Here is a 12,965-nt window from a genome sequence, read left to right on the forward strand (position 1 = left end):
AGGAACCTACCCGCTCCTCCGACACACATACGCAACCGTCAAGAATAAGATAGCCTAGTTAACACTTTTACTGATATCTGCGGTGAGGCCTTAAAAAGGGCTTGCCCAAGTAGAACAGTTAAAACAAAGCACAAACCCCCATGGTGGAACCCAACCCTAGCGAACCTTAAAAGAGAGTGTAGAACTTACTTCAATAAAGCTAAATACAACAATAGCGAATCCTCCTGGAATCTATATCATTCAAAACTAAGCCTATACAAAAAGGAAATAAGAATATCAAAACGAAGAGCCTGGGCTAACTTCTGCAGTAGCATAGAATCTACTGCGGAGGCATCCAGACTCAGAAGAATTCTAGCTAAAGCTCCAGCTACCATTGGCTATCTTAAAACCAATGCTGATGGCTGGACGGAAAACAGTCAGGAAACCCTTGAACTACTGTTAGACACACACTTCCCTAACAATACCCAGGTAGTGGAGGACCTCCACATAGAGGTGAATCTAGACGACCAGAGTATTGCCAACATTTCAAACCCCGACCGCATTCAGTGGGCTGTTAACTCTTTTAAGCCCTTCAAATCACCTGGCCCGGATGGGTTCTTCCCGGCCCAGCTACAACGGACATTAGATATGTCCCTTCCCTGGCTGACAGCCATCTCCCACGGCTGCCTTGCTCTAAACCATATTCCAACAAGGTGGCTGGACGTTAAGGTAATTTTTATACCGAAAGCCGGCAAGCCCTCCCACACAAACCCAAAGGACTTCCGCCCGATCAGTCTCTCTTCCTTCTTGTTGAAGACCCTGGAAAGGCTAATTGACACCCATATCAGACTAACCATCGACCATAGCCTACTCTCTGACGCACAGCATGCGTACCGTAAGGGTAGATCAACCGATACCGCCCTCCACTCTCTAGTGTACAGTATAGAACGAGGCTTCCACAATAAGGAATACTCTCTTGCAGCGTTTCTAGACATAGAAGGCGCCTTCAACAACGTCACCCCAACGGCGATCACTGGTGCTCTGACTGAACTGGGCATTGAGCGGCCCATAGTGGGACTCATACACACCATGCTAACCAGCAGAGTAGTGCACTCCACTATGGGATCGGCCCTCTCGACCAGGAATGTCAGTAGAGGAACCCCACAAGGGGGCGTACTCTCACCTCTTCTATGGGTTTTGGTGGTCAACAAACTGCTATCACTTCTAGAAGAGGCGGGCACAAAAGTGGTAGCCTACGCGGATGACGTGGTTATCCTACTGCAGGGCAAATTCCCGCAAACCCTTTGTAATCTAATGGAGACAGCCCTATCCACCCTTTCCCGGTGGACGGCTGGCTGTGGACTGGGAGTTAACCCGGAAAAGACCGAACTAGTTCTCTTTACAAGGAAGTACAAGGTACCAATTCTAGTTCCCCCAAAACTACACCAAACGCGCCTAACCTTTAGCAACCAAGCAAAGTACCTAGGTGTCATCCTTGACAAAAAGCTCCTCTGGACTGATAACATCCTAGATCGCACACGCAAAGCGGCCATAGCCCTCTTCGCTTGTAAAAAAGCCATAGGGAGGAAGTGGGGTTTCTCCCCCATGATAGTTCACTGGCTATATACTGCAATAGTCAGGCCCATTCTCCTCTACGGAAACATCGTTTGGTGGCCTTCTCTAGATAAGAACTGCAACCTCCGGATCCTTCACAAGATCCAAAGGAGCGCAGAGCTCTGCATCAGTGGGGCGCTGCGCACTACCGCCACCGAGTCACTAAACACAATTCTCGATCTCCATCCCCTGGACCTACTTGCCAAAAGCTGGGCATCTGCAGCGGAAGTGATGGCAATTCAGGAAGCCACTACCCACCTGAACACGTCTGTACATAAAGACAGTGATATCTTCATATTCTCGGATAGTCAAGCTGCCCTCAGGGCCCTCGACTCCTACACAACGAGCTCAAAAACAATCTCTGAATGCCGCAAATCTCTTAACGAGATGGCCACTCATCTGAGAATCAACCTCATCTGGGTGCCTGGGCACCGCAACATTGAGGGCAACTGCATAGCAGACGAGCTGGCAAGACAGGGGACAACCGCCGATATCCTTCGTGATAAGGACACGGTAGGGATGCCCATGGCTACCTGCAAGCTCCTTCTCAGGCAGAGATTGTATACTCTTTCCAACAACCGTTGGAACTCAATCTCAACATGCCACAATTCTAGACTCACATGGCCAAACTATAACACGAAAAGAACAAAAACTCTCCTACAATGTAGTAGGGAGGACATCTCCACTCTCCTAAATGCCCTCACGGGCCACTGTCTTATAGGGACTCATGCGATAAGGCTGGGTCTAAGTAACCACGACTTCTGCCGCAGCTGCAAAGAGATAGACGAAGAGGAGAGCTTCGAACACCTCCTATGCTTCTGCCCAGCGCATAACCTAAAGCGCTTTCAAACCATAGGTAGCTACACACTTCCGAACCTTGCGGCCATTCAGGACGTAAGCATTCAAAAACTGCTATGTTTCTTAAGAAGAACAGAATACTTCGCGAAGGCAGAAAACCCATGAGCTAGGGAAACGGATCTTTCAGAGATCATGTGGTATCACAAGGGGCCCATTGTGGCCTAAGTGAGGGGACTAATATTTAGTCTCCAACCACTCCTACCTAACCTAACCTATCACAAAAATATCCTCCTGATTTGGCCTTGGAATGCTGTGAGTAGCATAATCTTTTTACACTCTTAATGTAAGCGTAATGCATTCTTTCTTGGTTTACGTTATTTATTCCCAATATATTTATGTGGTTAGTTCGAATACATTTAGTTGTAAACGTTGGACCGATAATTTTGTCACTATCAGCATCGATCTCACAAATATTTATACTAAAATCTATATTATTTTTCTCGAAATGAATAATCCCTTTATTCGGGATTGTAAACTCGATTCCTGAAAAATGCAATCTAATTCCGTCATATAAAATTATTTCGTTATTAATATTAAAGTGGTAAGTTGTGGGCTTTGTCATTTTCTCTCGTGAATACTTTTCCTCCTTTGCTGTTGTAAATGTAGCACTCTCATGAGTTTTATTAGCTATGAAAGTATGCACCATTTGAAACAAAATACGTCAGTATTCTGTACGTTTATAAGTGCATTTCGGGCTCTTATTTTCTTCGGGGCCTGTATGTATCCGCTAGCAGGAATGTTTTCTAGCTTGATTATAGTAATTTCAAAATAATTGAAATTTTTTATTGCCCAACCAGAGTTTTTTTCTTGAAACTCACTGCTCGATGCTAATAAGCTATCTACTGCCATATTTAGTTCATCGATAATGTTTTCATTTTGGTATACAGATTTATATGCAGTCCCAAAATGTTTTGTTGTTTCAACAGTAACTCCTTCGTCTGTTTGTTTAATATAGGTACCATAAACTCTTAGGTTATTTATTGGCTCTATATTCTATCATGCAATGCTTTATAATTTCAATTATATTTTGTTGGCAATGCTGATAAAAATCTTTAAAGTCAATAGTGTTTTGGACTGTACTATTGACTCGATATGATTTTACAGGAAAAATAGTTTGTGAGTTAAGACGAATTATATATTAATTATTTTTTACTTCTCTGGCTGATGCATTTTTATGCTTATCGGTCAATATGTGTTGACGTTCCTTTGATGCAAGATATTTATCACCACAAGTAGGGCATAAAAGTTGTAATTTTAAATCCTTTTTATTTTCGCTTATCTTAGCTTTTTTTTTTGGTTGAGTTCTTCTTTACCCTTATCCATTCTCATCCGTTTGAGACCATTTGATGATGTTGTGGGATGATCGTCCAGATGATTTTGCCTTCTGTTTTGTGGTTGCCGTTTTCAACATTCATTAAAATATTGAATGCATTTTTAGGTTCATTACAATTTTGATAGTGATCGTCAAATTCATAATTATGAACTAAGGTAGAGCATAAGTCACACCTTATTTTTGATTTACACATTTAAACCTCGAAGGCATTCCGAGGCTTTAAGCACTGAGCATAATGAGCTTCAAACTCACTCATCTACACTTTTTTGGTGCACAAATCACAAGCAATGAATGACTCAATTTTTAGGGTTTTAGTTTTAATTTTTTTATTCAAAAAATATATTGTTATTTGTTGTGATGTTGTTTACAATTTTCCCCCACTCTTTAAAAAAATAAAAGACACGATTTGAATTGTTAGGCGCGATTACAAGGACCGATGTGGATTTAACTATTTTATTAGAATACAGTACTGAGGCATTTGAAGAACTGATCCTGATCAATTTGAGTGGTGTCATTTTTATAGTCTAGAATGTTCACTTAACAGGTTGACATCTACAGGGAGTGCATACAGGCATGTTGTACTCCTAGAACCAATCCGATTGGTTCTCGAATATAAGGAGCAGCCCAATACCCCAGTAGAATGGTTATTAGAAGGAAAACGAACACAAGGATTGATAACAAGTTATCGGGGGTGAACGCGGTGTAGGAGGTGTTAGAATGTAGGTAAATATCGAAGGTGTACAACTTTGACACAGGTTAAGGAAAGGCAATCTCTGTGAAAGCAAGATATGAATAAATGGTCAGTTAAGGTCGGGCCAGCATTGGTAAAAGATGTCGCGATGCAACTATTCGAATTTCCTAAGCCTTAAGCTAAGCTATTAAAAGCAGTTGCGGAGGTTTTTTAGGCGGTTTTGAATGTCCCAAAATCAGTGTGTTTGCTATTCCAAAAAATCCTCCCGTTTTATTGCATTTCAAATATTGTGACCTTTCGTTATCTTCTGAGAATGAGCAGGAGAAAGTGAACGTGCGTACCCATGAACCTGAATCTCACCCCCTACCCTAGAGTCCTTACTCATGACTGCTTGTGCGCGAAGGTGTAAAATTTTAATTTTGTGAGTTTTGTTCAAAATGTGCAGTTTTTATTTTAGAACACAGACTTGAGAAATATCAATTTTGTTTTTTATTTTTTTTTAGTGAGGGTTTATACTAATTACGGTATCGGCGGTCATCGTCGTTTTTTGCCTTTTTCAGTCGAGTAGTGGGAATATACGGGAGGAGGCAGAATTTTAAATTCGGTACAGTTTTCCGCTTCAGTGCATCGTTTTAAGAAATTCTTAAAACTAAGCTTCTTACCCTATACATAAATATTATTGGGTGGCCTCTAGATATAAACCCTGAAAAGTGTTCCCAATAAGAAATTTAAAACATAAACCTTAAAGTGATCACACTAGCTAATTTTTCTATACACACCCGTCTAACTTTATCGTAGACACAAACAAGTGTGTAAATCCTCAGCCCTAAAAAGTGATCCTATAAGTATTATACAATTTGAACATTAAAGTGATTCTTCAGCTCATTTTTCCTAGACACACTCCTCAAAAGGAATCGTACAGCGGCGATCATCGCAGCGACAGTTTCGGCAGCGTCCAAATCGCCGCTGCGAAAACCGCCGCTCCCGTATATTCCCACTACTCGACTGAAAATGGCAAAAAACGACGATGACCGCTGATACCGTAATTAGTATAAACCCTCAATAAAAAAAAAAATAAAAAAAATGGGTATCATTGGAAAGCATTTTTCAAGCCCTTTCCAATAGTATCATTTTCTCTGTTCTAAAATAAAAACGGCACATTTTGAACAAAACTCACAAAATTAAAATTTCACACCTTCGCGCACAAGCAGTCATGAGTAAGGACTCGAGGGTAGGGGTGAGACTCGGGTTCGTGGGTACGCACGTTCACTTTCTCCTGGTCATTCTCAGAAGATAACGAGGGGTCACAATATTTGAAATGCAATAAAACGGGAGGATTCCGTGGAATACCAAACACACTGATTATGGGATGAGTATATGCTTGCAATTAAAAACAACTCATACAAAATACATTTAAAACCGCCTAAAAATCCTCCGCAACCGCTTTTAATAGCTACTAACACCATTTATCAAAAGCGGCCGAAGTGTTCGCAGCAAAATTGGCCCCAAGATACGACGGACCTTACCAATTCATGGGTTTTGCGTCAACAGTAATCCGCAAAATACGGCACGTAAACACAGGAAAAGAGCGGAAAGTGCGGATCATCCACGTAAGCGAGCTGAAACAGCAAAAAACGGAAAACATAAGCGAGCGGCTACAACAAGCAGACACAACAGACGCAAAACAACATTGAAACTACAAGGATAACTCAAAGGATTCTCAAAGGATACTACGAAAATACTCCAAGGATAAATCCAAGGGTTCTCAAAGGATACGACGAAAGAGTCCAAGAATAACTCCAAGGATACTACGAACACACTCCAAGGATAACTCCAAGGATTCTCATAGGATACTACGAAAAGAGTCCAAGGATAAGTCCAAGGATTCTCAAAGGATACGACAAAAAAGTCGAAGGAAAACTTCAAGGATCCTCAAGGGATACTACAAACACACTCCAAGGATAACTGCATCGATTCGCAAGGGATACTACGAAGTGACTCCAAGGATAAATCTAGGGACTCGCCAAGGATCGACCTATCTTATATATCCAAGGCATCGCCAAGGATACTACAGGGCAACTACAAAGGTGCAAGGATATACGAGAACGACAAGAACACAAAGGGAGCAGACCAGGGCGTCCAAAGACTCGATGGGGACTGATCGGAGAACACGCATCAGCAGTCTGCCGAAGGAAGGGGGAAGACGTCACAGATCAGAGAGCTGTACCGTAGATCTGGGTAGGAATGAAAAGAAGGCCTGAAGGAAATAAATTCGACTTGTCAGGGGCGGCGTGCTCAAGGAGATCCTGGAGGAGGGCAATGGCACAGGGACGCCACACACCGGATGCACTGTGTCCCTGCACTATACGGGTCGCCTGGTCGACGGCACGGAATTTGATTCCAGCGTCGGCCGCAATAAGCCCTTCGAATTTCCGCTCGGCAAAGGCAATGTTATCAAGGACTTCGACAAGGGGATGGCCACCATGAAGATCGGCGACCGCTGCTTCCTCACATGTGCTCCCAATTACGCTTACGGAGCTGCCGGCAGCCCGCCCGCCATTCTTCGGGATGCTACTCTGATCTTTGAGCTGGAGATGCGGAGCTGGAAGGGCGAGGATCTAAGTCCAAATCAGGACGGCAGCATTGACCGCACCATTGAGCGCACTCCCAGCGATGGTGCCTTCGTCAAGGCTCACATTTCTGGTGCTTTCGAGGGCCGCATGTTTGAGGATCGTGATGTGGAGTTTGACTACGGAGAGGGGCATACATGGCGGCTCCTGCAACCTGAAATGCAAAAGGGTTTTATGCAGGAAGCAGAAAACAAACACCACAGTACTTACCTGCTGCGAGCCAAATGCGAAGTCCTCTCCGCACCCGCTCTCGAGTGTTGCCGGCCTGGAGCCAGGTTTAGCCGGCAGAGGACGAGTGAAGGGCGAGAGAGGACGAAAGGAGACAAAAGGAGACGAAAGGAGAGAGAAAAGATGAGATAGAAAGGAGTAAAGAAATGGGAAAACTTACCTAAGAAGGTTGCAAAATCACCATGAGCCAGGGACGGGGGCTCCTCGATAGGCGGTCGTTTGGCACTGGACGATAGTGCGATCGATGGGCACACGCAGAATGGAAACATCGTTCATGGTGAATATCGCAGCGAGCAAGTGGCAACGCCACCCCAAGGATATCGGTAGCTGATGGGTATCGATATCATGGGGAGCCCCGCTGGGTTATAGATAGCTGATGGGTATCGATGCCCAGTGGGAACAGATGGAAATATCGGCGCTGGAGACTTGAAGTTGCTACGAGGAGGACGACCTGCGCTGTGGAGACTCAATGGAGTTAAAAGCGTCGAGGGAGCAACGAGGGAGCGCCGGGGGAATCGGCAGGAGCATCACGAGGACTCGAAGGCTAGGATATGCAAGGAAACGCCGGATTGTAGGACAGAGCTTTTAAATGTTTCCCGATGTAAGGGGGGTATGTGAAGAGTTTAATAACTCCCCACAAATCTCAGCAGCAACAGCAACAGATGGCCGGTCGCTTACTAGATACGCGGCGAATACGCGTAGTAACGGCACTGCGGGAAGAGAGAGTTTGGAAAATTCAGTTTAAGAGAGTTTAGAGAATTCAGTTCAAGAGAGTTTGGAGAATTTAATACGAGAGAATTTAGTACGAGAGAGCTTGGAGAATTCGGCTCAAGAGAGTTTGGAGAGTACGAGGAAAGAGAGCTTGGGGAGAAAGAGCGAAGGGTTAACGGTAGATCGCCGCGCTTAGCACCCTAGTGTGGGCCGTGTGCAGAGGGCGAAAGGTCGAACGATAAAACCGCGGACCTTGGACCCTGAAGTGGTGCCGTGCGCAGATGACAAGAATTAACGATACCAGGAGCCAACCGTCAAGATCAGTCAAGATACCAAAGTGAACATTCAGTCAACCAAATAAACTACAAGGGAGCTGCAACAAGTCGAGTCGTCAAAAAAGCAGCACCGTGGGAGCCCACAGGGAGCGCGAGACACTCGGTATTGGGATACCAGGAATCTTCGAATGGAGACGCCGGTAGCAGAGGTCCAGAGGGCATCACACGGCTAGGTCAAGGCAGGCTGTTTATCCAAGCCAGAAGGGAGATCGGTCGATCGGTACGGTCTCAAGTGGAGTTGCATGTAGATGAAATACATTCGTGGTGAACAAAGTAGGACAAATTCAGAAAATCGCACCACTAAAGTAATGGCTGAAAATATTTACCAAGTTAAACCCAGCCGATATTGTATCGAGAAGAATGCTACCAAAAGATCTTAAGAACTTAACTCTGTTGTGAAACGGGCCTTCATTTTTATGTCACCCGATAGGAGATTTATCTGAAGGTCTGGAAGGTCTACGCTACATTAGCTTTAATTTGCAACAGGTTGCATATAATAATAAGTCTTAAAAAAGAAACAATAATCATGGTTGTCAAGGTGCAATTATGTATACACCTGGACTTTTTTAGTCGGTCGCCAGCTAAAGTCAAGCGACGAAGGAACGATAATGGTTTCTCTAACCAATCACTCGAAAAGGATCCTATGCATGCAAATCATTTTAATACATACTTTAAATATGAGTGGCTATGGTCCATCCAAAGGACATTTTCTTAATGCCTCCTGGACTGCCAGTAAGTGAGCAGTGGTAATTTTATTCTTTCTTGCCAGGTTAGGCAGGATCGCCATATTATGAAAAGGCGAGACGCTTGACTCTGAGTGACATTTAATCGGCCGCAGGATCGAATTTACAGGTGAACTTAACAAAGGCGCTTTCGACTATATGTATGTATGTAAGAATTATATGTGTGTGAGGGGTTATTAGGCTTGTTCAAGTATCCTAGTTTAACGGTTAAAATGTAGTTGTCTAATTCTAATACATTCTAACAAGGAGGTTCTTATCTTAACTTCTTTTAACATATACTCTACGCTTTTAGTGCGGCCGACATCTTGACTAACCGTATGATCGAGGTTTACCATATGATTGAGTGTATTTGATGCTAACCGATAGTTGTTGTAATTATTTTCTTTTTATAAGTTGCTTACCGATACAACATGAACAAATTACAAAAAATGTTTACTCTTGAAATGCTACACATTATCAATAAGCCCACACATACCAGAATAAACTTTAAAGCCGACACCGAACAAATCGCTCCCATCTGCAGCCACTTACTTCACCAAAATTTCGTTTATAGCTCCGACAGGGCTTGAAATATATTGAAAGAAAAGTCTTTTTATTTTCCTTTAGCCGGCCAAAAGACACCAGAAATAAAAAAACAAAAGGTTATACAAAACGCATAAAATCACAATTATTTCATAAGTTTTAAATACAAGTTCCAAAACTATAAGTCAAAATGCAATATTTTGTAGGATTTTTGTATTGACAAGCTTTTTTTTTAATAAACAAAAATACTATTTTTTTTAAATCTGCAAATAATAATGTATTTTGACTCAAAGTCTAGATATACCTTTAAATATTATGAATATAATTTGAATTTTTTATAAGGATTTATTAGTTACCGGACGCATTTAGGAAATAGGAAACACATGAGGAGTAAAGAATATTTAATAACTTAAATCATTTTTTTAAAAAATTAAAAAAAATGAAATGCAATAATTTTCCGAGCGTTGAAGGAAGCGTTTCCAACCCCATAATGTATATATATTCCTTATCTGGATCACTAGCCGAGTCGATCTAGCCATGTCCGTCTGTCTGTATGAACGTTGAGATCGCGGAAACTAAAAGAGCTGGGATATTGGGATTTGGCATGCAGATTCCTGAGCTTCTTGCGCAGCGCAAGTTTATTTCAGCAGGGTGCCACTCCCACAAGCCGCCCAAAGCAGTGGCTTCTACAGTTTTGATGCTAGAATAACAATTTTAACTGAAATGTATTGTTCTCATCAATACCTATCGATTGACCTAAAAAAAAATTTGACACGCCCTCTTTAACGCCCACAAACTTCAAGAAATCGTTAATTTGATCGTAGATATCTCGGAAACTATCAAAGATAGAGAACTGAGATTTCATATTTAGATTCCGTGGCCACGCCCACAAACCGCCCAAGCCTTTGGCGCCCACAATTTGCATGCTAGTTAAAAAATTTTAACTAAAGTGCATTAGCCTCGTCAATGCGTATCGATTGATCACTCACTCGCCCGGCCCGAATCTGTAGCTAACACAATTTTCATGCTAGAAACAAAATTTTAACAATACCTATCGATTGACGCCTATAACGCTTAAATCTGTCTGCCGCCCACATAACCATCTATTGAGAACGCGGGTAGGTGGCGCATTAAAATCTCGCTTTGCTGCTTGCATATCTCCAACTCCCATTGGTCCCTTTAGCTGAGTAACGGGTATCTGATAGTCGAAATAATCGACTATAGCGTTCTTCCTTGTTTTTTTTTTAACATTGGTTTTATTTATTGCAGCTTCTCATAATTTTGAGACTAACAATAAGTTTACGAATCTTAACATTAAAATTTAACTAACAGTATACTAGGACTGCATTCTGGATGCGCGTGCCTCAAGTCGGTCGCTGGGTGGGTAAGTCATTGCGACGGAGACGTGATTAATTGCTCAACCTTGTTAGACCTCTCGCCGGGTGGTAAGGGTGCAAAGATAGCTTGCAAAAGTACTTTTCCTTCTGTTCTGCGATCACTTCTTTGACTGGTGAAATGTTTATGTCACGATGTATGTTTTCGATGCGGAGTCCTGGTGAGTGTTCTCAGGATCTTCGACTGAGCTCGCTGGACTATGTCAATATTGCTATTGCTGGTATTCCCCCATAACTGGGAGCCGTACATCCATAAAGGTTTTAGTACCGAGTTATGTAGCAGGACTTATTATTCAAGGCTAAGGGGAGACCGATCGTTGATAAGCCAATGAAGGCTGCTGGCTTTTAGCCTTAGGTGTATTCTTTCGGCTTTAAAGTGCCGGCGCCATGTGAGTTTTCTGTCAAGGTGTACTCCTAGATACGTCACTTTGTTTGCTTGCGGGAGTAGATTGTTGTTTAACGTGAGTGGAAGGAAGCTTTGCCTGTTTGGGGTGAACGTAACGTCCTTGCATTTTCGTTCGTTCACTTTAATTCGCCAATCTGATAGCTATTTTTCGACATCGACCAGATGAAGAACTAGCTGCACAGTTGTCTGCATCGGGCGTTTTAAGCGGCTTAGAATACCTGTATCATCAGCAAACGTAGATGTTGTTAGTCGTGTGCTTGTCGGGAGGTCTGCTGTCTAGAGGACATATAATGTTGGCCCAAGCACGCTACCTTGAGGAACTCCAGCTCCAATAGTGAAATCGTCAGTTATAGCAGTGGTGCACCTCACAGCTAATTTTCAGTCGTAGAGGTAAGATTCTAATAGTTTGTGGGTGTTATAGGGGAGCATTGTCTTGATATTGTACAATAGACCTTCTAGCCAAGCTCTACCAAATGCTTGAGAGACATCTAAAAGTATGGCAATAAAGTGCTTTCGGTTTTTGAACGCGTTCCGAATTTCTGATGTTATCCGGTTGACCTGCTCAATTGTTCCGTGCTTTTCACGAAACCCAAATTGATGCGACGGAATTCCTTCCTGTATTCTTAGGTATGTTTTTATCATTTTTCAAAGAGTTTAGATAAGAATGAAAGTAGGCTTATAGGTCTATACGAAGTGGGGATTTTGTGGTCTTTTCCCGGCTTTGCTATCATTATTATAATTTACTTTTTGCATCTCACTGGATAGTGGCCAAGTCTAGCTATGGCATTGAAAAGCTGGGTGATAGTGCAAACGGCGCAATATGGGAGCTCAGTAGTGATCATTTTGCGGTTTAAAAGGTCGCAGCCCAGGGATTTTTGCGGGTTCAGCCGATTTTTGATGATGTTAATGATTTCGTTTGGGCGAAACTCAATTGGCTTATGTTCAAGCTGAGGCTCATATGGTAAAGTCGGCAAAGTGAACGCAGTAGTGACAGGATTTGGTTGGAAGACATTTTTAAGGTGGCGTGCTGGCTCTGTCTGCATCGCTGCGCGGCCAGCCACCTATGGGATTCCTAATAGGCGTCACAGTTTTTTTCGGTGAGCTTAAAGTTGGATGAGCTCTCCATAGTGAGTGTTTCGTACTAGATGTTGACGTTTGCTCTATGTAGCGGCGCTGGAAAATGCTTCCTCCTGCTGTTAAGCTTTAGGGAGTTGACGTGAGGCATGTCTTAAGCTTTGCCTAGCAGATGGCGATCTGTGGATCGATGTAAGCGTCGCTTTTCGAAAACGAGCTGTTCGATTTGTAGATTTGTCTTTTTTTAGTTGCATTGGGTATTTGTAGTTTGAGGTGTTAAAACTCGAGCTGCAGAGACGAGTACAAACTCCAGTGTATTAACAAAGGCTTCATCGTTGAGATGAGGACATCGCTCAATGTGTGAGCTAATATATTTCCTGTACTTAACCCAATTTGTTTTCTGTGAAGTCAATTTTAACGATTGTTCCAAAGTTCCTGGATGTCGGA

At 42.8% G+C, this 12,965-nt stretch overlaps 1 pseudogene; it reads left to right on the forward strand.

Annotated features, from left to right (window-relative positions):
• Positions 1-6,719: 6,719 nt before the first annotated feature.
• On the forward strand, positions 6,720-7,660 carry LOC139355070 (FK506-binding protein 59-like; annotated as a pseudogene).
• The last annotated feature ends 5,305 nt before the right edge of the window (positions 7,661-12,965 follow it).

The sequence above is a fragment of the Drosophila suzukii genome, unplaced genomic scaffold (assembly GCF_043229965.1).
Source record: "Drosophila suzukii unplaced genomic scaffold, CBGP_Dsuzu_IsoJpt1.0 scf_7, whole genome shotgun sequence".
Lineage (NCBI taxonomy): Eukaryota > Metazoa > Arthropoda > Insecta > Diptera > Drosophilidae > Drosophila > Drosophila suzukii.